Source organism: Xiphophorus hellerii, chromosome 13 (assembly GCF_003331165.1).
Source record: "Xiphophorus hellerii strain 12219 chromosome 13, Xiphophorus_hellerii-4.1, whole genome shotgun sequence".
NCBI classification, from domain to species: Eukaryota; Metazoa; Chordata; class Actinopteri; order Cyprinodontiformes; family Poeciliidae; genus Xiphophorus; species Xiphophorus hellerii.
Genome location: NC_045684.1, coordinates 29121331 through 29144014, shown reverse-complemented (window position 1 = coordinate 29144014; position 22684 = coordinate 29121331). Strand labels below are relative to the sequence as shown.

The 22684-nt window shown below is 40.3% G+C and overlaps 1 protein-coding gene across 2 annotated transcripts in view; it reads right to left on the bottom strand.

Annotated features, from left to right (window-relative positions):
* The window catches only part of trappc9 (trafficking protein particle complex subunit 9), a 220560-nt gene that overhangs the window by 25112 nt on the left and 172764 nt on the right, over nucleotides 1-22684 (bottom strand). The gene's annotated exons all lie outside the window — the stretch shown is intronic.

The window sequence follows — 22684 nt, the reverse complement described above, 5'->3', positions numbered from 1 at the left end:
TTTATGAATGTAAAAAAGCTATTGCCACCTAAATCCAACAATTGTTTGCATCGAGCTTTTGCGATAACTGGCATACTGTTATAACCGGATTTTTCTTTTTACATTGATTTGGACAATAATTGTTTTAATTCAACCGTGCTGGGTGGTTTTCACGCTGCATCTGTTTAAAGACTGATAGGATCAGTGACTTTATTTCTCATCTGCTCTTACATTTCTGCAGATTGGGTCATGATGTGCCGCTTTTCAGGATTTCCTAGCCTACTTCATGTTGTCAATGTTTCGGCTCTACAGGTTTGGTAACAATCAGGTTTGGTTGTGCAAGTGGAATTGAACTTGGTGGTGGTTAACTGCAAATAACTACTTATCAAATGGGAAAATGATTGTTTGTACAGATAGCTTTTTCTTCCCTCAGGACACGAAATCAGAATTTGACAACTGCATTTTGTGTTGACTCTAGTTATCTTTGTAAACTGTTAACATTTGTCTCAGGATTTGAAACATTTGGAGGTGGCAAAAAAGAAAAGTAACAGCAAGAAATCTATAAAGGAGAAAATATTTTTATATGACACTGTACATGATGATATGTTAGACTTGGGAGTATAAAATGTACCAGTGTTATCAAAGCTTATAAGCTGTAGTATTGGTAGATCATTTAATTTAAGACATATGTGGAATAACATGCTGTGATAAATGTCTCCATCTAATATATTTGGACTTACTGTAAGTCATATGTTGGTGTAATCTGCCATCAGGAAACAAAACTCTTCTGTTTAGAAATGTAGTTTTACAAGCGTGTCCTCCAAGACAGACGGCTACTCAATTAGATTCCAATTTGCGACATAAACACATACGACCGACAGCAAAGTCATAACTAATTCAGCAGAGCCTCTTGGCACACTCGAAACACTGACCCCAATAACCTCCCATACATATTGGTTTGATGAGGCTGTGTAAATACGAAGGGAGAATGCCAAGAATGGCTCTGAAGATATGAACATGGCGATGGTTTAATGTATGCGAAGGCAAAACAGGAAAGATGTAATATACAGCCATGAGTCACTTTTACAGTTTATATTTAACCTCAAGTCTCTGGGGCTCAATGTAACAGAGGTATTGGAGACTGTGAAGGGGATTGATTAATATTATCGACAGCGTTTTCTGAGTACAGGCATAAAAGTGGCAGCAACACATCTTCATCTCTACCCACCAAAGAAAGAGAAGAGGTGATATTAAAAAACAGACACAAGTTGTTTGTTTGTTTGTTTTTTGACCAGATGCTAAACATGAGACTTAAGAGTTTATTAATCAGAACACTTATGTTTTTCTAAGTAGAAAAATGTATTCAATCAAAGTCATAAACAGTGAAAACAGTGAAATAATATTGGCATTTAAATATAAATTTGGAGAACATCATAATTTTTGTAGGATTTAAATCCAGTTTGAAATTACACAATGTTTAGATAATGAGCTGCAAAATGTTGGTAAAGATGACAGTATTTCTGGTCAGGCAGGAGTAAAAGTGTCATCAGCATAGAGGAGGAGATTAGTATTTAAACAAGATGAGCGAAGCTCTCGATTTACAGGTCGATCTACGTTCCCACTCTCATCTATGGTCATGAGCTTTGGGTCATGACCGAAAGAACGAGATCGCGGATACAAGCGGCCGAAATGGGTTTTCTCCGTAGGGTGGCTGGGCTCTCTCTTAGAGATAGGGTGAGAAGCTCAGTCATCTGGGAGGGACTCAGAGTAGAGCCACTGCTCCTTCACATCGAGAGGAGCCAGTTGAGGTGGCTCGGGCATCTGGTCAGGATGCCTCCTGGACGCCTCCCTGGTGAGGTGTTCCGGGCACGTCTCACCGGGAGGAGGCCCCGGGGAAGACCCAGGACACACTGGAGGGACTATGTGTCTCGGCTGGCCTGGGAACGCCTCAGGATTCCCCCGGAAGAGCTGGAAGAAGTGGCCGGGGAGAGGGAAGTCTGGACACAGGTGGACACAGGAGGCAGCTGAGGCACTGCAGGACTGCTTTGGGTCGACAGACTGGGATGTGCTCTGTGGGCCTCATGGGGAGGACATCGACAACATGTCTGACTGCATCACTGAATACATCAGATTCTGTGAGAACACTGTCATGCCAGCCCGGACCGTGCGCTGCTTCTCCAACAACAAACCCTGGATTACCAGCGACCTGAAGGCACTTCTAAACAAAAAGAAGATGGCTTTCAGGTCTGGAGATAAGGAGGAGCAGAGGAGAGTCCAGCGTGAACTCAGAGAGACACTGAGGACATGCAAGGACAACTACAGGAGGAAGCTTGAGTCCAAACTCGAGCAGAACAGTGGGAGAGATGTTCTCTCCCACTGTTCTGCAATTCCATTGCTGGAATTTGCTTCATTCCAGCAATGAAGCAAATTGCTGGAATGAAGGGGAAGAACACACAGACATCTGGGAGCCTGGATAGAGCAAACCAGTTTAACCAGTTTTTCAACAGGTTTAGCTCACCTCCTGCTACTCCCCTACCACCACCAGCCCCCCACACATCCACACTGCCCCAAGTTGTTCAATCCACCTACCGGCATTCTCCAGCACACCACCTCTCCTTCAGCCCCCCATCCCCCTCTCCTCCCCCATCTCCACTGCAGACAACAACACCTACCCCCAGCTAACGGTGACTACAGGCCAGGTTAAGAGACAGTTGGAGCGATTACACCAGGGGAAGGCTGCAGGACCTGATGGCATTACACCACGGATCCTGAAGACCTGCTCCGGCCAGCTGGCCCCTGTACTGGCACACATGTACAACCTGAGCTTGAGGCTGGAGAGAGTCCCGCTGCGGTGGAAGACATCACATGTGGTTCCTGTCCCCAAGAAGCCAAGGCCAGCCGACCCAGAGGACTACAGACCAGTTGCTCTCACATCTCATGTGATGAAGGTCATGGAGAGACTGGTCCTGGCCCAGCTGAGGCCTCGGGTGAGGACGTTTCTAGACCCCCTGCAATTTGCCTACCAGCCCCACTTAGGAGTTGACGATGCCGTCATCTTCCTGCTGCAACGAGCACTTTCGCACCTGGATGGTGGAGGAGACACTGTGAGAATCACATTCTTTGATTTCTCCAGTGCCTTCAACACCATCCAGCCTTTGCTACTGGGTGAGAAGCTGCAGAGGATGGGTGTCAACGACTCAGTGATCTCCTGGGTTACTGACTACTTGACAGGCAGGCCACAGTTTGTCCGTCTGGGCAGTGTCCTGTCTGATGTGGTGGTCAGTGACGTAGGGGCTCCACAGGGAACTGTGCTTTCTCCCTTTCTCTTCACCTTGTACACCACTGATTTCCAGTACAACTCTGAGTCATGTCATCTACAGAAGTTTTCTGATGACTCAGCGGTCGTCGGGTGTATAGGGGATGGAGGGGAGGGGGAGTACAGGACACTGGTGGACAGCTTTGTGGAGTGGTCTGACCAGAATCACCTGAGGCTCAACATTAGTAAGACCAGAGAGATGGTGATTGACTTCAGAAGGAAGAAGATACCTTCACGGCCACTGAAGACCAAAGGGGAAGTGGTGGAGGAGGTGGAGGATTACAAATACCTGGGAGTTGTAATCGGCAACAGACTGGACTGGGCATCTAACACTGACGCTGTGTGCAGGAAGGGGATGAGCAGACTCTATTTTTTAAGGAAGCTGAGATCCTTCAATGTGTGCAGCAAGATGTTGGAGACCTTTTATCACAGTGTTGTTGCCGGCGCCATCTTCTTTGCTGCTGTGTGTTGGGGAAGCAGCATCAGAGCCAGCGACTCTAATAGACTGGACAAAATCATCAGGAAAGCTGGCTCTGTACTGGGACTAAGGCTGGAGTCCCTGGAAACTGTGGTGGAGAGGAGGACACTGAAGAAGGTTCTGTCTATTATGGACAATAAACAGCACCCTCTCCACCACATAGTGGACAGACAGCGGAGCACCTTCTCACATAGGCTGCTCCAGCTCCGCTGTCGTAGGGACAGATACAGGAAATCCTTCCTGCCACATGTCATCTCACTGTACAATAAAAGCTAAATCATTGTTCTGCACTAATCAGTCCGATTTTGCACAACTGCACTGTGACACACTTGCTGTACATATATTTATATATACATACTGTATCTGCATTTTTTTGAATCTTTGCAAAGACTGCTCTAAGCTGCTTTTATATTGACAGCATGTTATATTTTATTTTTATTTTGTCTACAATTGCTACTCAGTGGTGGTTGTTGTGTGTCTTGTCTCTATGCTGCTGTAACTGCGAAATAATTTCCCTGCTGGGATGAATAAAGTAATTCTATTCTATTCTCCCTTCTGAAGCTGCTACCCCTGCGACTCGACCTCGGCTAAGCGGAAGATGGATGGATGGATGGATGGATGGATGGATGGATGGATGGATGGATGGATGTTTTTTTTTTGTACTGTAACCATTAAAAAATCTCCCCTTCAGGTTCAACCTTATAAGTGGAGACACATTGTTGATGTTACCATTATAAACTAGTTTACAATTAAGTATTGGCAAAGATCAATGTAAGTTTCACAGCATTGTTGTTAGCAGCTGCTAAAAGTAATTAAAGAAGTTACTTTTAATGTAACTCAGTTACTCAGTAATCTAACTGAGTTACTTTTCCAAGGAGTAATCAGTAATCCGATTAGAGTTACTTTTTCAAAGTAACTATGCCATCACTGGTTATATCACAGTTTAGTGTGGACATGTATTTATTTTGGAAACAATTGTTTGTTTTAAGGAATTAGGACCAATGCCAAATTAGTTCTGAGAGTTTAAGAGCAACAATTGGCATGTGTTAAAACTTAGAAGAGAAATTTTGAAAAATAATCCTCAAAATTATTGAGGATTATCATTTCCTCAACAAATTATAATTACACAATTGTGTCATTCACAACTGGCGAATCACAAAATTTGCCCATTGTGATGTGAATTTTGAGCAAATGTCTAAAATCTTGCAAAAAAATTAAAAACTGAGCGATTATGACGAGTTTCCATGTCTCCTTTTTGCACCATAACTTAGTTTTTCTAAATCTAAGAAATACCTCAAGTGAGTGTTAAATCTTTCGTGAAATTTAAGGATTTTTTAGTTAAATATTGTTTAGTTTTAATTCAGTGTTTATTAGCGGCAGCAGTAGTTTTAGTTTTTTTCAGACATTGGTTCATTTTTATGTGCAGAATTCAAACAGGTCAAAGTATCATATTGTGGTTATGCATACATGGATTGGGTAATGAATACTCAACAGAAGATACCATTTTCTAAAAATATATTGAAGTATTGTTGAACAATACCTGAATCTCTTGGATATTGTTCAACAACTTTTGCTGTCGCCATTTTGGAGACTAGCATAAGCGCCGCCACAAGGAGAATTGAGGTCTGGAGGCAGCTTTGCACACCAGGAGTCGACCACCTGCACTTAGACTGATGCATAAAGAAATGAACGGATGAAAGAAGCACTCTGCAAAGTCAAAGCCACCTCCGCCACAGTGTGAAATATGGATTGCGGCATAGTTGCAACCATCTGACAGTTGTTTTTTCTCAGCTTCCTACTATTGAGCTAAAAGAAAAGTTATTATACTATTTTTAAAAGAACACAAAGCTCAGGAATAAGTCCAAGACAAACAACTGGAGAAAAGCACGCCGTGGAATATTGCCTGCTGTCGAAGCGTGACATCTAACGAGCCAATCTAATAGAGTTTCCCCCAAATCTGGCATTATTGCAAGCGTGTGAGCGAGTGTACTTTCCACGTTCTGCGGATCGGCCGCTCCTCTCGGCGCCGTCTGATATGAGGGACTCCTGCTCAGCCACAGAGAGAGAGAGGAAAAGTGAAAATGAAGACGGCAACGGAGCCAGCATGATGAATGAGCGAGACACGAGAGAGATTAGGCACCGTCCTCTGAATAAATGAACAGATTAATGAAGTGAGAAAGAAGGGAAGAGGCACGATGCTGCCAACGACGACACGTTTCTCTCCTTCTAAATAAAAACGAGCTGCTGCTAAGAATAGCTGCGCTCGCCTCCGGTCACGGATTGCTGCGATCGCAATCATCATTAGCACCCTCGCGGTGCGATTCTCAACATAGCGAGAGTTGCAGCGTGTGACAGGGGGGAGGTGATGTCATACGAAGAAGTTGTGTCGCTTTTTCCCACTAAGTCGCTGCTTTGAACTCTCCGGTCCTGCTTGTACCTTGGCATTTAAATAACACAGAGGTCACAGGGCAATGTTACCGAGGTCAAGATTACATTTAAAAGCAACAGAACCAAGACATTTGGAGTTCAACATATACTGTAGTTAAATACTTTTTAAGGAATAATTCATGGCTGTCAGTGCATTGACCTCTAAAGAATCAGAAAACAGCCTCTGGGATCCACAAAATGGCACAATCATTCAGTTTCCAGACCTGAGTGAAGTCACATCTTCTTCAAATCAGACAAAAACGGTGTCAAATGTTTGTGCTGCGTTTGTGCAATTATCATTTTAAAGATATTAAGAAACGTTTCCAGAGGTCATGAAAGGTCAACCAGCGCCGACGCCCCCCGCCTTCTGCAAATCAGACAAAATCGGTGTCAATCAACTCGACTACTTTTGTGCTGGTTTGTGTACCAAAAACGTTTTGTTTGTGCTGCTTTGGCTTTGAAAATATAAATTTTGATATTTTCATTTTCATTTTGTAGAGGGGGGGGGGGGGGGGCTAACCTTTTGACCTTTAAACTTTCATTAATATCTTCAAAGCCAAAGCAGCACAAACAAAGATTTTTGCGGCAAAAATGTAGCAAATGTTTGATTTGAAGAAGGTGGGGGGCCGACTTCACTCAGGTAGTTTCCAGTGGTTGTTATGGAAGAACATGGAGTTTTTCTGACATATTTATGCTAGATGTTGATATTTGACAGCAATTTTGAAAATACCAAAACACTTGTGTATTTTAAATAAACAGAAATTCCACAAAGGGCCTTTTAAATTTTTAGAAAAAGCTATTTCTAGGGAGGAATAAATCAAGAAACCCACAAATTTATCCCTGCTTAAGACAGCTACATTTAGACGCAGTTGTAAACACATCAGGAGTAAATGTGTAGAGGATTGTTACTCAGCCTTTTCAGGGAGGCTTGCTCTGTTAAAAAACTCATTTTTAACATTTAGTTTGGAGAGCTACTGATTGTTGCACAGATAAACACAGCCAAATGTTTGAAACCTTCAAAAAAAACAACCACCAACTGCCTATGAATCTGAGACGTGATTTAAAATGTCTACCAAAAGTCAGAATCTGTAATTTGTCTGTGTGGGAAATAGTCTAGATGTGGGGGACATTCAGAACAAGTGCTAATGTTACCAGCTCCGGCTGTCCAGGCAAGTTCATCTGAACGCAGAGAGCAAAATGGTAAAAGAAAAAAAATGTTATCAGAGGTTACCATGGATTTTAATACTCTTGATTAATAAGGGCATGTCAGCATAATTAAAAAGAAGTTGTAGACGTTTAACCTTCACTGAAGGTGAGCAAGGAGGAGACCTTTGCTTCAGAAGGAAAACAGGAAAGCCAAAGCAAAAAAGTCCAGAACATCCTTTGGACAGATGAGACTGAAACTGTATAACTTGGACACCAGAACAGAGGACTGGTTCAGCATAAGGTTAACACAGTATTTTAAGTAAAAAACTTTATACCATTAATGAAGTATAGAGCAGAAAGGTGTCATCTTAATAGTTAGCAGCATCTGGACTGCTAACTATTAGCATCCGCTATAAATTCGACTGAAAACCTTGAAGTTGAAGCAGAACCATGCGACATGGAAAAACCTACGACACAAAACCTACCAGTAAATTTATCAAGAACTGAGAGGTAAACTGGAAAGGGAAGGTCAAAGTTCAAAACTTTATCTCACTCAAAATGTATAGGGTGACTTGAAAGGGAAATGTAGGAAAATCCCACAGATAGACGCAGCTGAAAGCGATGAGTGGAACAAATGTTTTTCAGATCAATGTCAGAGGCGAGAAGAGGGCTACGAGAAGTAGCTGTATCTGTATCTCACAGATAGTTTGGTGTTTGTCGGTGGTTTCACCACTTTTCCAGAAATGTTCATATTGATAAGAGGACGTTTCATTTGAAATAATTTAATATTTAATGGGTATTTTCAGTATTTTACAATGTCAATTCACATGAGTTGGTCCATTTTCCAAATAAGTTCCAATAAATTGCCACCTAACTAATATTCAAGCCAATTTATTGTCTGATTTCAAGTAAATCCAGCACATATGTTGGTTAATCTAGTAGCATGGATTGAACTTAATCCAGCTACAACAGAATAAATACAATCACCTCTAATAATCTTACAATGCCAAGGAGTACAAGAATTTCTTAAGATTCTGAACTGAACTGAATCTATTCTTCAGCTCAATATCTTGTCAAAGAGTGAGTAGACAGTATATTTCAGCTGGAGGGAGAAGCATTGTCCACAAGAAACATCCATCAACTAACTATGCAACAGGTCAAAGGTTGAGTGTTTGGAGAAGATTGAAATACCAGTCCAGTGTTGGTCAACTGTTATCCCAATAAAGAGTGAAAAATAATCTCCTTCGTCATGACAACACAGCAATTGAAACACAATTATCCTTACTGTACTTTGAAATTGAATAGCTTCAATAATAGTCTCTGCCATAGTGTCAACAAGGGGGAAAGTTTCAAGCGCTCATGTTTATGATAATATATCTTTCTCATGAGACAAAGTCAAGATGATTGAGCAAATAGATTGAGATCCATTGGCAGGACATTTTATTGCACTTATCACATTGTAATAAAGAAATATGCAAACAATTGAATTTTTCTTAAATACCCTCATTTATCAAAGTACTAAAGAATTCCCCACCAAAGCAATGCAAGTATGGCTGTGTGGAAAGTCACTATCAGTGTCATGCAACACAAACCATGCTAAGCAATTTCTGTCTCTTTTTTTTTTAAACCGAAATGAAATCAAACAATTTGTTTGACATTCAGTTGAATAGCACTGATTAATTTTAATAGGGATGCACAATAATGGACTTTTGGTCGATATCCAATATGCCAATATACTAAAACTCATTTGGCCGATAACCGATACCAATATCAATACCAATATTTGTTCCCTATACCTGCTTACTGAAACTACATGACTTTCTCTTCTGTTGAATTAAAACACTGCAGTCTCTTTGTCAGTTTAGCCTGCTACCAAATGCAAATGGTAAAAAGGAGGCTGAAAATGACGTAACACTTTCAACTTGCATTAAGTTTAATGTCAAATTTAATCATGACATCTGCTCTCTAAGACAATGACAACACTCAAACAGTGCACATTTGTAAATCTTCACCAAATTAACTCAACCTGTTCACAAGCAACAAGTGAAAAGCACCTAAAGCTTAGAAACATTAACTGAACATATATGGTTTTGATGGAGAACATACCAATGTCGCAGACAAGACTCACGTCAAAGTCAATGTTGGGAAGTGAAATGTTGGTGATCTTTTCTAAATCTAAGCCATCCCACTGCCATTGTGGATATGGGTTACGGAAAGGTGACTTTGCTTAAGAAGAGAAAGATCTTGAGTGAGAACAGGCGATCAGAACCAACATCAGGCCCTGTAGAACCAACATCAGGCCCTGTAGAACCAACATCAGGCCCTGTAGAACCAACATCAGGCCCTGTAGAACCAACATTAGGCTCTGTAGAACAAACATCAGGCCCTGTAGAACCAACATCAGGCCCTGTAGAACCAACATCAGGCCCTGTAGAACCAACATCAGGTTCTGTAGAACCAACATCAGGCCCTGTAGAACCAACATCAGGCCCTGTAGAACCAACATCAGGTTCTGTAGAACCAACATCAGGTTCTGTAGAACCAACATCAGGCTCTGTAGAACCAACATCAGGCTCTGTAGAACCAACATCAGGTTCTGTAGAACGAACATCAGGCCCTGTAGAACCAACATCAGGCCCTGTAGAACCAACATCAGGCCCTGTAGAACCAACATCAGGTTCTGTAGAACCAACATCAGGTTCTGTAGAACCAACATCAGGCCCTGTAGAACCAACATCAGGCTCTGTAGAACCAACATCAGGCTCTGTAGAACCAACATCAGGTTCTGTAGAACCAACATCAGGCTCTGTAGAACCAACATCAGGTTCTGTAGAACCAACATCAGGTTCTGTAGAACCAACATCAGGCTCTGTAGAACCAACATCAGGTTCTGTAGAACCAACATCAGGTTCTGTAGAACCAACATCAGGCCCTGTAGAACCAACATCAGGTTCTGTAGAACCAACATCAGGCCCTGTAGAACCAACATCAGGCTCTGTAGAACCAACATCAGGTTCTGTAGAACCAACATCAGGTTCTGTAGAACCAACATCAGGCTCTGTAGAACCAACATCAGGTTCTGTAGAACCAACATCAGGCTCTGTAGAACCAACATCAGGTTCTGTAGAACCAACATCAGGTTCTGTAGAACCAACATCAGGCCCTGTAGAACCAACATCAGGCCCTGAACCCCCGTGTGAAGGGTTGAATGAGTGTTTGTATGGCAGATAATATGAAAAAAAATTAAGAGTCTACTTCACAGAGGGAGAAACGGCAAGACACTAAATCATGCAAAAAGATATGAAATGGAAAATAGTTGCAACTCTTTTGGTCTTATGAGGGAAAAAAACCAAAAGATGTTGAGTTATCGGGAGTCAGGCAGATCTGTGTTTAAACCGCAGTGGAGAGTGGAAGTTAATTGGACATTTCTGGTTCATTTATCATGTAGAGCAATTACAGGGGTATGTCTGGCAAGTGTTTCTTTCAGTCTCTATTGAACATTTCATCATGAATTTAAGTGACTGATTTAATTAGTTCAGAGACGAATCGATTGCTCTTTCTCCAGATTAAATGGCGGCTTCAATTCAAGCAAATCAGAGTTTTGTTTTTCTTTTATTTCCTGTCTTTATTAGCAGCCAGGGAAAGGCGTTTATGATTCTCCACCTCCATCTCAAACAGATCAGATGATGGTAGTGGGGCAGTGACCCATCTGCTCCGGGGAAACAGTTTACTGTAGCACACTGCCATCGCTCATCGGTACTGAGGCCATATGACCATTTGGGAATGTAGGTTGGGTTTTATGAAATAAACAGAAAAAATAAATAAATAAGTAAACCCAACCCAGGTTTTCTTTTCCATCTTCGGACACAAGAAACCATTTGGAGGTTGCGGCAACAAGCCATGTGAAATGATGAAATGTATTTCTAATACTCTCAATGCAATAATCTGCAATCTCTAAACCTCCTAAATGTCATAAACTTCATCACTGCGGCGGCTGGCGTCGCAACAAAAGCTACTTTCCGTTTGTCCTGCAAGACTAATATGTTTACTCCTCTGCTGGGTCCCTGAAGGCAAAGGCTGCTTAAGTCTGAATGTCACTGTTTTGGAGTGGCGCAACCTGTGCTGTTAAACATTTTCACAACTTGTTTTAAAAATAGGACCTTACTGAAGCTGATCCATGTCCTCGTTTTCCTGCGCAACCTGCTGCAGTCAATGGTGGAAGACTGAAAAGGGCATTTCCCTTCGAATGGAATGTCAACGGCTCCGTTTCCAGAAACAGACAATGCTGAATGTTTAGTTAAATAGAAAAATACCAATGACGGGATTAGCATTAGTTTAAACATTTACCTATATGCTGATGATCCTGCAAGTACAGCTGAAAAAAAACAATAAAATTCTATATTTTATTATATTTTTTGTCACCGATAAGAGAAAGTGAAACTTGTAAAGATTCAAAATTCAATATCTAAAAAAAAAAAAAAGACTTATAAACAATCAACCTTCAGAGTCACATAAAGACAAAAACAAAGTCAGGATTTTATCAGCCTACAGTTGAGCTATTCCGGCCTAAAAATTCAGCATTTAAGTTATTATTTTTGGACTTAAAGAGGAATGATCTGGAATCAACGCACATCCTCAGTTATTACAGCTGGAAACTAGAGATCAGGCCAAAAATCTGCGTGTAGTGACGGACTCGGACCTGACGATCCAGAGTCACAGACCACATCCCCAGAACCAGAACCAAACATGGAGAAGCAGGATTCAGCTTCTATCCATCATCAACCTGGAACAAACATCCAGAAAACTGCAAAAACAGCTGAAACACAGAGTTCCTTTAAATTAAGACTAAGACTCACCTGTTTACCAAAGTTATCTTTGGTTGGACCAACTGGAAAATTGATCAACGTATTTGATGTATATTTGCTTGACGATCTTGATGATGGCATTCTACAAAATGTAACGTTTACTGCTTGTTAATAATTGATGACTATCATTTTTATAAGACGTAAAGCACTTTGAACTGCCTTGTTGCTGAAATATATGCTATGCAGGTAACCTTGACCTGACTTGATCAACATAAAAGGATATCAGACTGAAACGCCAAACTTCTGAAAATGAATTTATTTCTATAAACTCAGTACTTGGGCTGATGAGCCATTGCTTCGGATGAGGTGGAATGGAAGTCCATTTGGTGGACTTTGCGAAAATCCAACATATCAACTGTGAAGCCTGGTGATGGAAGGTAATATCTGTGTTTGCCTCTAAAGCAATTCGACAGACTAATAAATCCATACACAAAACCACAAAGGTTGCCTTATGGGTAGATTTACAATGACAGTACTGATAGTCAGGGAAACATTTTCCCCTCAATCACTGTCGATTACAGGATTTACAAATGCAGAAGGCATATGAACAGAAACAGAAAAATGTGCCAGAAATACAGATTTCAGTTTTCTTTTTGTGTCTGTGAAGCAGACATCTACATTATATTTAGAGTTTTTGTTCAACTGATACAGAAATGTAATGTGTAAATCTTCCTGAGAATCCAACAGCTTTAGTACCTTTCTATCACTGTTCTGACAAATAAAAAAGCTACATCATGAGTAGCAGCAGCAACGACAAAAGGAAAAAAAATCTAATAATCATGTGATGCATTTACCTATTTCTGCTGGCATTTCGACTAGCGTTTCAAATTGTTTTCAAAGGCCAAACAAATTTCAGAACACTATATTTAACAACAACACTTGGTAAATTGTAGCTCCTGAGGGCCGACGAGTCAGTTCGATGTTCCGTGTTCAACTGAATGTGACAAATTATAGAGAAAAACTAAATTAAAGTGGGTTCATCAAGGTGAAATGCGTTGAAAGAGCCTGCGCGGGCCCTTCAGTCAAAGTACATTGAATAGTTTATTAGTGGCGCCTTGTAACCTCTCAGTCTGCGGGCGTAAGAGATGACAAACAAGATGAATAATGTCTATGCCAATTTCACAGCTGTACAATTATCTGGATAACAGTTGCTGCCTCCTGTATTCACAAGCAGATAAGGTAAAGTTGATCAAGGACAATGCCTTTTATTAGCAGATTTAAGGTTCGGTGGGAGTGGATAAGCAATTGAGTTTCGCTTTATGTCGAAAGATGTTACTTATACAAAAAAAAAGTATGTTCCTGTCCTTTCATCCAAGAGATAACTCTAATTTTAAGTATTTTAAGAGAAAATGATGAGATGAAGATACTACATAAAGTACTACGGACCAGGGCAGAGAGCAGTGGCCGGTAATGATGACCCGTCTCATCTATGCCAGTAGTACGTAGAGAGCAAAAAGCGTGTAAATATCTTCATCGCGCTTCGACTTTTAATATTCACCACCTCGCTTTTACAGAGAGTAACTCCTAGATATTCATAAGGGTTGTCTGCAACATTTTATTTAGTATTTTCATTGGGATGTGACATAATCTGAACTTCTTTGACTGTGTTTAGTTTTAGTTTATTAAATTGGATTTTTTTTTGTAGACCTCAAAGGTAAGAAATCTAACAGACTGGGAGTTTCTTGAACAGTTTTACCCCGACACAATGTTCTTTATATCTATATAGCCTTATGGATATATGTAAATATAGATAAATACATGCATGTGTGTTTGTGTATATACAGGGGTTGGACAATGAAACTGAAACACCTCTCATTTTAGTGTGGGAGGTTTCATGGCTAAATTGGACCAGCCTGGTGGCCAATCTTCATTAATTGCACATTGAACCAATAAGAGCAGAGTGTGAAGGTCCAATTAGCAGGGTAAGAGCCCAGTTTTGCTCAAAATATTGCAATGCACACAACATTATGGGTGACATACCAGAGTTCAAAAGAGGACAAATTGTTGGTGCACGTCTTGCTGGCGCATCTGTGACCAAGACAGCAAGTCTTTGTCATGTATCAAGAGCCACGGTATCCAGGGTAATGTCAGCATACCACCAAGAAGGACGAACCACATCCAACAGGATTAACTGTGGACGCAAGAGGAAGCTGTCTGAAAGGGATGTTCGGGTGCTAACCCGGATTGTATCCAAAAAACATAAAACCACGGCTGCCCAAATCACGGCAGAATTAAATGTGCATCTCAATTCTCCTGTTTCCACCAAAACTGTCCGTCGGGAGCTCCACAGGGTCAATATACACGGCCGGGCTGCTATAGCCAAACCTTTGGTCACTCGTGCCAATGCCAAACGTCGGTTTCAATGGTGCAAGGAGCGCAAATCTTGGGCTGTGGACAATGTGAAACATGTATTGTTCTCTGATGAGTCCACCTTTACTGTTTTCCCCACATCCGGGAGAGTTACGGTGTGGAGAAGCCCCAAAGAAGCGTACCACCCAGACTGTTGCATGCCCAGAGTGAAGCATGGGGGTGGATCAGTGATGGTTTGGGCTGCCATATCATGGCATTCCCTTGGCCCCATACTTGTGCTAGATGGGCGCGTCACTGCCAAGGACTACCGAACCATTCTGGAGGACCATGTGCATCCAATGGTTCAAACATTGTATCCTGAAGGAGGTGCCGTGTATCAGGATGACAATGCACCAATACACACAGCAAGACTGGTGAAAGATTGGTTTGATGAACATGAAAGTGAAGTTGAACATCTCCCATGGCCTGCACAGTCACCAGATCTAAATATTATTGAGCCACTTTGGGGTGTTTTGGAGGAGCGAGTCAGGAAACATTTTCCTCCACCAGCATCACGTCGTGACCTGGCCACTATCCTGCAAGAAGAATGGCTTAAAATCCCTCTGACCACTGTGCAGGACTTGTATATGTCATTCCCAAGACGAAATGACGCTGTATTGGCCGCAAAAGGAGGCCCTACACCATGCTAATAAGTTATTGTGGTCTAAAACCAGGTGTTTCAGTTTCATTGTCCAACCCCTATATATGCAGTTTCAATTAAAAAGGCTTAGACCTGCTTTTTTCTCACTATCTGAAGTTAAATAAGGCCGAACTTCTCTCATTTTAGATCAGTTACAATCACCAAAAAATATTTTTACTTGCTAAATATCCAAATATTGACAAAGAAACCATGTCAGATTAGTTTATTAATGTCTTCAAAGTCAGAGGCTTACATACATTTGATTGGTATTTGAATGTTGCAAGCCAACACTCAAAGCTTTGCATTTTAACACGATGCAAAGCTCAAAAACGTTTCCGACTTGGAAAAAGTTTGTGAATGAAAAATCAGAGCTAAAGTTGACAAGTGTTATTTTTTTATCAATAGATACAAAAATATTAAAGCAGGACAATGAACTCTGACTGAAGTGGAGTTTGTTCATGATTACCAGATTTCCAATCCAATAACTATATGCTGATAATAAAATCTAAAAGTCATTTTTAACACAGAAGTCACCAAACTTCAAGCAGAAAGTTGAACATATCAAGAAAACACATACTTTGCCGTACTGCTTGTAAGTCGAAGCACAGCTATGGATTTGGAATTACACAGCTTCATAAAAATTCTACACAAGGACTTGTAAGCATAAAAAAACAAAAAGTCTGTTCATCATAGTTTCTCCACTTGTCTGCGTAATCATATCATGAATGATCTGAATTAAACCAAGACTTTCCTGAAACTCCTCAGTCTGGCTCACCTGACAGATTCTCCTCTCACCCAGTATGACTCGGTAAGCTAAAATGTCCAGCCCCAAAAAAACCACAACCCAAAAAGAAATCTCATTAAGGTCCACCACAGCCACAGAGTGCTGTTGCATTATTCATGTGTTTTCCGGAGCGCTCTCGCAAAATGGGTAAAATATTCCATCAGATGTTTGAAATGCACGGCGAGAAATAAACCAGGCTGCAGCTGGGCGTAGTTTTTAAATCGCGATACAGCGGCTGGGGTCCCGAAGATGGTCTAGGTTTAAGACACAGGTAACTCCAGCGTTTAACCCATTCCTTTATTTAGTTTTGTTTATGGCATCAGTCAGGCATTTTAGGTTGTGAATTGATAATGAAGAAACAGAAACCTCACCGGGGACAGTGTGGGTCCTAAGCTTGTGATATGTATGCAGGGTTTATTGATCTCTGGGATAGTTTTAATATGCTGAGCCTCACACTGTATGAGCTGGAGAAGCTAAAACTTTGCAATCATTTCTCAGGTGAAGTTTGCATCAGACCGCGTGATTTTGTCACTGCGCAAGAGCTTAGTGTACAAACACACACCTCTGAGGTACTACTCTAGAAAATTTGATTCCGGGTTTAGTTAGTCGAAGTTGAATGAGACAATTCAACTTCAGCCAGCGTCTGAGAAACTAATCTGGAAACATAACTCCATTTCAGATTCCACAGTGATCTCTATGAAATGACCATTTTAACTTTAAAGCCCAGCTTTAAAAACTAAATCTGTATTGAGCCCCCTTTACTAGGATGTCCCTAAAGAAGGCCAAAGCAACCCACTGCCTTCAGAAGTCACTAAGTTAATAAACAGAAACAATCTGTGTGACTTAATTTACGAATAAATCCAGTTGTTCTGTGAGTCGAGGCGTAGACGAGATGTGGAACAAGGTGTCCAGGTTAAAGAAGACAAAATGGAACTTTTGCTTGACATTCAAAATTCAAGGAGTGTTGAAAATTTCACACACTCTTCATGACTTGAAACATGGTGGTGGCACCATGATTCTGTTGGCTACTTCTCTTCAGCTGAAGCGGGTTCAGGCAAACCAGGAAGACGATCTCTTAGAGGCTGTAAAAGTTCACAGTACAAACCCACAGCCTGTTCTACAAGGGAAAGATTTAGAGCAAAACATATTCATGGGTTAGAATGACCCACTCAAAGTCCAAACCTAAACCCAACTGGGAAATGTTTTCCCATCTGATTTGAAGAAGTTTGAGTTATTTGGCAAAAAGGAATGAGGAAACTGGCCAGAGTCTAGACGTGTAAAGCTGGCTGCTCTGTGAGGCGAGAAGCTCAGAAACTGCAGCTCAGAGGAGGAGCTTCATCCTCGAAGGCCGACGCCACCAAGGCGTTTTGCACAGTTGAATGGTTGCCATGGAGATTACAGGACTTCTCAAACATGCATGAAGGAATCAAAGCAATTTTCTATGTATGTTTTTGATCAGAGACTAACATTATAACATGATGTAAAGCTCAAAAAAGTCAATTTTACATAATACTGCCCTTTAATGCCTGTAAACAGACACTCTTGTGGTATATTAAAATATCCAGAATCTCTTCTAGGTAATAATCCCATAAAAAATTTTCTACAGCCATGCTGGATTCAAATCCTCGCTTAAATATATATAAGCGATCACTCACTAAACTGAGTGATTGTGTTTTTTCCTGTCGGGGCGTCTGGTGTTGCCGTGGCGTTTCGAAGCTCTGGTCCGACCTCCACATCATACTCTCGCCGTAGGCTAGCCTGAAGATGGGAGATTCCACAGCTGTTCTCCTAAAATGTGCTAATTAGTAAAATATGGTTCCAACTAAATATAACCCATCATTAAAGTTTTAGCGTTGCATTAAGTCTCGTCACAACGTATTAATGACCCACATTACGTCACATCCCACAGCATTTTTTTCTTTTCTTTTCACCATTCTGTATGCCTGCTGGCCGTCAACGCATGAGAGAGAGAGAAACATAAATATCAGTTTATTACCGATGTTTCAACACGGTGCTTTAAATACAACTCATTGGGATATTTAACACCTGGTAAGGATACAATCTGAGTTCACCTGTCGGATACTGTAGTAATTTGCATGCAGGATAAGCAAATACAAAATTTGCTTCACGTTTTCAGTCGCCGTGGCGATGACCAGCGTGGATCGTGGGTTAGCATGTTTTCAGCGCTCCATGAAGAGCATGACCTTTCACCTCCAGGTGCTTTGAGAATTAACTCAGACTGGCAGATGGCAGAGGGCATCCAGTAAACAGCCACTCAGGTCAAAACCACATTAACGTCTTCCACTGGCCAACTCAACACACGGAGGGAGTCCATGTGTGTGTGGACAGAAAGCAGCGAAGCACACACACTCAGTTATCAGCAGATTTTAGGTGATTGCTGTAGCCTGTATCCGCTTTTCAAAAAGAAATTAAAGATGTGAAAAACTTTGCTTTGTTTTAGACTATAACCAATGTTTTCCAGGTGTGTGTTTTCCAGGTGTGTGTTGGTGTGTGTGTGTGTGTGTGTGTGTTGGTGCGGATGGGGACGGGTTCCACCTTCTGAACACAAGAGATAAACCGGTACCAGTTCTTCAATAAAACAACACATTGGAATGTTGTAAACGGATTATTTTGTACTTTCGGAAATACATCTAACAGATATTCTTCAAAATAAGAGCCTCTATGCATTATATTTAGGCAAGAATAAAATTGTTTATTGGCCATAAGATCAGTATTATTAATGGACATAAATATCTGCTCAAATCAGTGAGTGCATCCTTATTTAAAATAAAATCATTTGTCTGGCAAAGTTTGGAATATTGCGAATCTATTTTCCATGTGGACATAAACCAGACATCAAAAACACGGTTGTGTTGGGATTTAAAAGTTCTTAAATACTTCCCAGTTATTGAAATACTGTATTCCTAATTTTAATCAAACTGTAAGTAACTGGACAGGAGTGATTGACTCTGATATACTGGAATCTGTGGGACTCACAGATGGACAATTTGTATGTCGGGGTGTGTGTGTGTGTGGGTGTGTGTGCGTGTGTGTGTGTCCATCTTAACCCGATATGAGCCCATGTCCTGCACACACCAGTCTGTCTGAATCATGCTCGGGCAAGGCGGGCAGAACTAAGGAACGTCTGCTTTCATTTATCATTCAGAGGAGCGCCTCGTACTATTTGTCTCCTGCAGAATTACAATTTCATATCTCGTTTCAGGGTGGAATTGCTTTTTGAAAGAGAGAGAAAAAAGGGGGATTGAACATGTACTCAAGCTTTCAGGTGTTCTTTTGTAAAAAGAAAAAAAAAGCTCTTTAGGGAATATCATGTTAGGAAATTTATCAGCGAAAGAAAGAAAGATACGGCATGAAAGTAGTGAAGGCATTTCAACAAAAAAAGACTTCTGAAGGTTGGTATGCAGTCAAGAAATGAGAAAAATCAACACAAGAACAAGAACATCTGATGAATCCACGATGGAATCCAAATGTCTTTAAATTAAACTTAATATTATGCATTAACTTGACTGAATAGTAAATTCATGAAGCAACAAATTAACCAAATTTTTTAAATATTGCTACTGAAAGATGCAGCAGCTTTTTATGAGGCTAAAACGTCCCACAATTAAAAAAAATAAATACACGTTTGGAAATGAAAATATTGATAATTTACTAAATATCTAATGACTTAAATATGTCATAAAAAATTTAAGAAAAACACAAATGTTTCACTTTTTATCTATTTACTTGAATTAATTTTATCTGTTACTTGCCCATCTAAATCAATACAAATGACTTGCTGTGCTGGCTAACCAATCAGATCTCAGGGCCTGTGTGACAAGACACATTAGCTGCATTTCCACTGAAAATATAATTGTGGGCGTGCTGTGGTGCGCAGGGGGTTAGCACGCCCCACGTTTGGAGGCCTCAGTCCTCGACGCGGACGTCGCGGGTACGACTCCCGGTCCCGACGACCTTTGCTGCATGTCCTCCCCCCCTCTCCTTGCCCTCTTTCCTGTCTGCCTACTTTAGCAAAAAATATTAGCCACTAGCGCCGCAAAAACTCTTTGGAGAAAAAAAGAAAATATAATTGCAGCGTTTGACATTTTGAAAATAAATTTGCTTATTCAAAACACACCAAAATAAAGAGTTTTGCCGTTAGGATGAGGTGGGTTTTTTGGCTGCATCAAAATTGGTGTGTGTCACAAAACTGCAATGGAAACACATTTTTCACCTGATGAACAACCAGATGTTGCCACTGGCACAAGCCAGACAGAAGTAGATGACAGGAAGTAGTTGTATGGTTTTTTAATGACTTGTCATGTGAACAAACTTATTCATGTGTGATTTTCATTGTGTTTCTTTCATGGAAACACAGCAATTGCAAAATTGTGTTTTTTCGACTTTAGTGGAAAGTTTTGCGCACATTGATAATGGAAACGCAGCTGGTGACAGTTTATTTTACGATAAAATGAAGCGATAAAAAACATAAATAGATAAAATATATAGATGTGTGACTGTAAAATTGAACTTTAAATTTTAATATTAAACGATACATTTAGTAAATCACTCATACTGATGTACCTTAGCAATTTTTAAGTACATAAAGGTTACAACATTTACAAAATAATTTTTTAAAAGTTAAACTTTTCTACTTGGCGAGGTATTTATCACAAATTACAGTGTCATCTTAACATGTGTGCAGTAGGATAATATCATCTATAAGGAATATTAATTCATAGCAAAACTTAATATCTAAATGAATCCATATTGTCCATATGAAACACAATATGACTATCTCTCATGTTTTATTTCAGTCAGATTAAAGAGAGGCTGTGTAAACTTATTACTAGTAATGATTTTATAACTTAATAAAAGATGCTCTATCAGTGAGTTCGTAAAAAAAACAAATATCATCCAAGTTCTTGCTATGGTGAAAGAAAAACAGTTCATCAGACAGGATCTTCCATTTTAGCTAACAACATTTAAAGCAGTTCAATTAAAAAACTATATATTGCTGCTATATTAGCAGAAATTAGAAGTCTACATTTTCACAACAGACTATTGTTACGTTTGTAGCTGTTTTCTCAGTTGAATGCTGCGATCTTTTACAAAGTGTCCACTGTTTCAACTTTGGCAAAAGCAGCCTCACTTAAAAGTTTGTGGCATCATTTTGTAGTCCAAGAATGGTGCTAGCCAAAAACAGGCTAGAATGTAGCCTGACCGCGTTCTTCGGTTCCGTCCAGTACGGACGTATCTTAAACCAACAAATACCATAACAACACATCAGTCACTTTAAACTCTTACAATGTCATGGAAAGACAGCAGCTCTCAGCACACAAACCAAAACGAGCATGATCACAGTGGTTGCTATGGACACGTTAGCTTGACTACATGGAGCATTTTGGGAGCTGAAAAAGCCTCATTCTTAATTAAATGTGAAACAATAACAACCTGATTGTTTTATTTGCAATAATTACATCTGGTGACAATGCAGGGTGCTACCTTTTCAGTTCTTCATCGCGAGCAAAATTTGCATGAAAGAAACTTTAAATGAGTATTTGCTTTATCTGTTATGATTACATAACACACTGAGGACGCTGCAAGTGAGATGAAGGACATTGCTTCTTGTTTTAAGGGAACCAGCATTTATGCTGTCCGTCTCATCAACAGAAAAAAGACGTTGCTGTAATTAGGGGACGACATAAATCAGTTTGTTCATAAAAGCTAAAACTCTTGCTTGATTTCAACCAAAAGCTCTCTGCAGAGAGTACCATGTTAGACATCTTTTAAATTGGGAAGGGAAAGAAAAGGCTTTGAGGGACTTGGCAACGATGAATCTGAATAATTTTGCTTATAAAGTAAAAATTAATCAAAGCAATCCTGTGAGATTCAGGATTACACAGAGAAGCCTCCCCTGCCCCTGTCATCGTTTTGATGTAAAAGCAAACCAAAAAAAGTTCTGTTTCAAGTTGTTACCGAATTCTCTCGCGATGCGTGCAACTGAGAACAATTCTTTGATACGTTGCTGTTGGCAGACACAGCCAGCAATGAACACAAAACACTGGCAACTCTTCTGCTAATTACTGGATTTAGCATAAATACAAGGTGGAAGGAACGAACAGAGCAGAAGGACACGCCACAGTTTCTCCATGTTGGCTTTAAGTAAGAGAGGAAACACTCAGAAGATGTGATTTCATTGACCACGTAATTGCACAAACTAGGAATTACGGAAATAAATTTGCTAAAGGGAAAAAAACGTGCATTTTTCGATAAAAATATTTTGCAATAGGTGGAGGTGGATTTTCGGGTATATTGAAAATAACGTTTTATGCAAAACTGAATTGGAAACGTTTTTTTTCACAACATGCGGGTCATGATCAACAACCGGATTTTACTATGGAGGAAAAGATGAAGGTGAAAGGAAGTGGTAGTGTGTTTTTCAATGACTTATCATGTAAAATAACTTATTTATGTATGGTTGTAATTGCATTTCTTAATTAATGGAAGCACCACAGTTGCAAAGTTGTTTTTTCGACATTGGCGGAATATCGACAACGTTTTGACACATCTGTAATGAAGATGCAGATAGTAACAAACCTGTCGAGTTGCATACTTAATGCAAAGTTTAGACTCACTCATTCATTATACAGAATATTTGAATATATAGGACTTTAATAACTCTTGATATTAGTAAAAA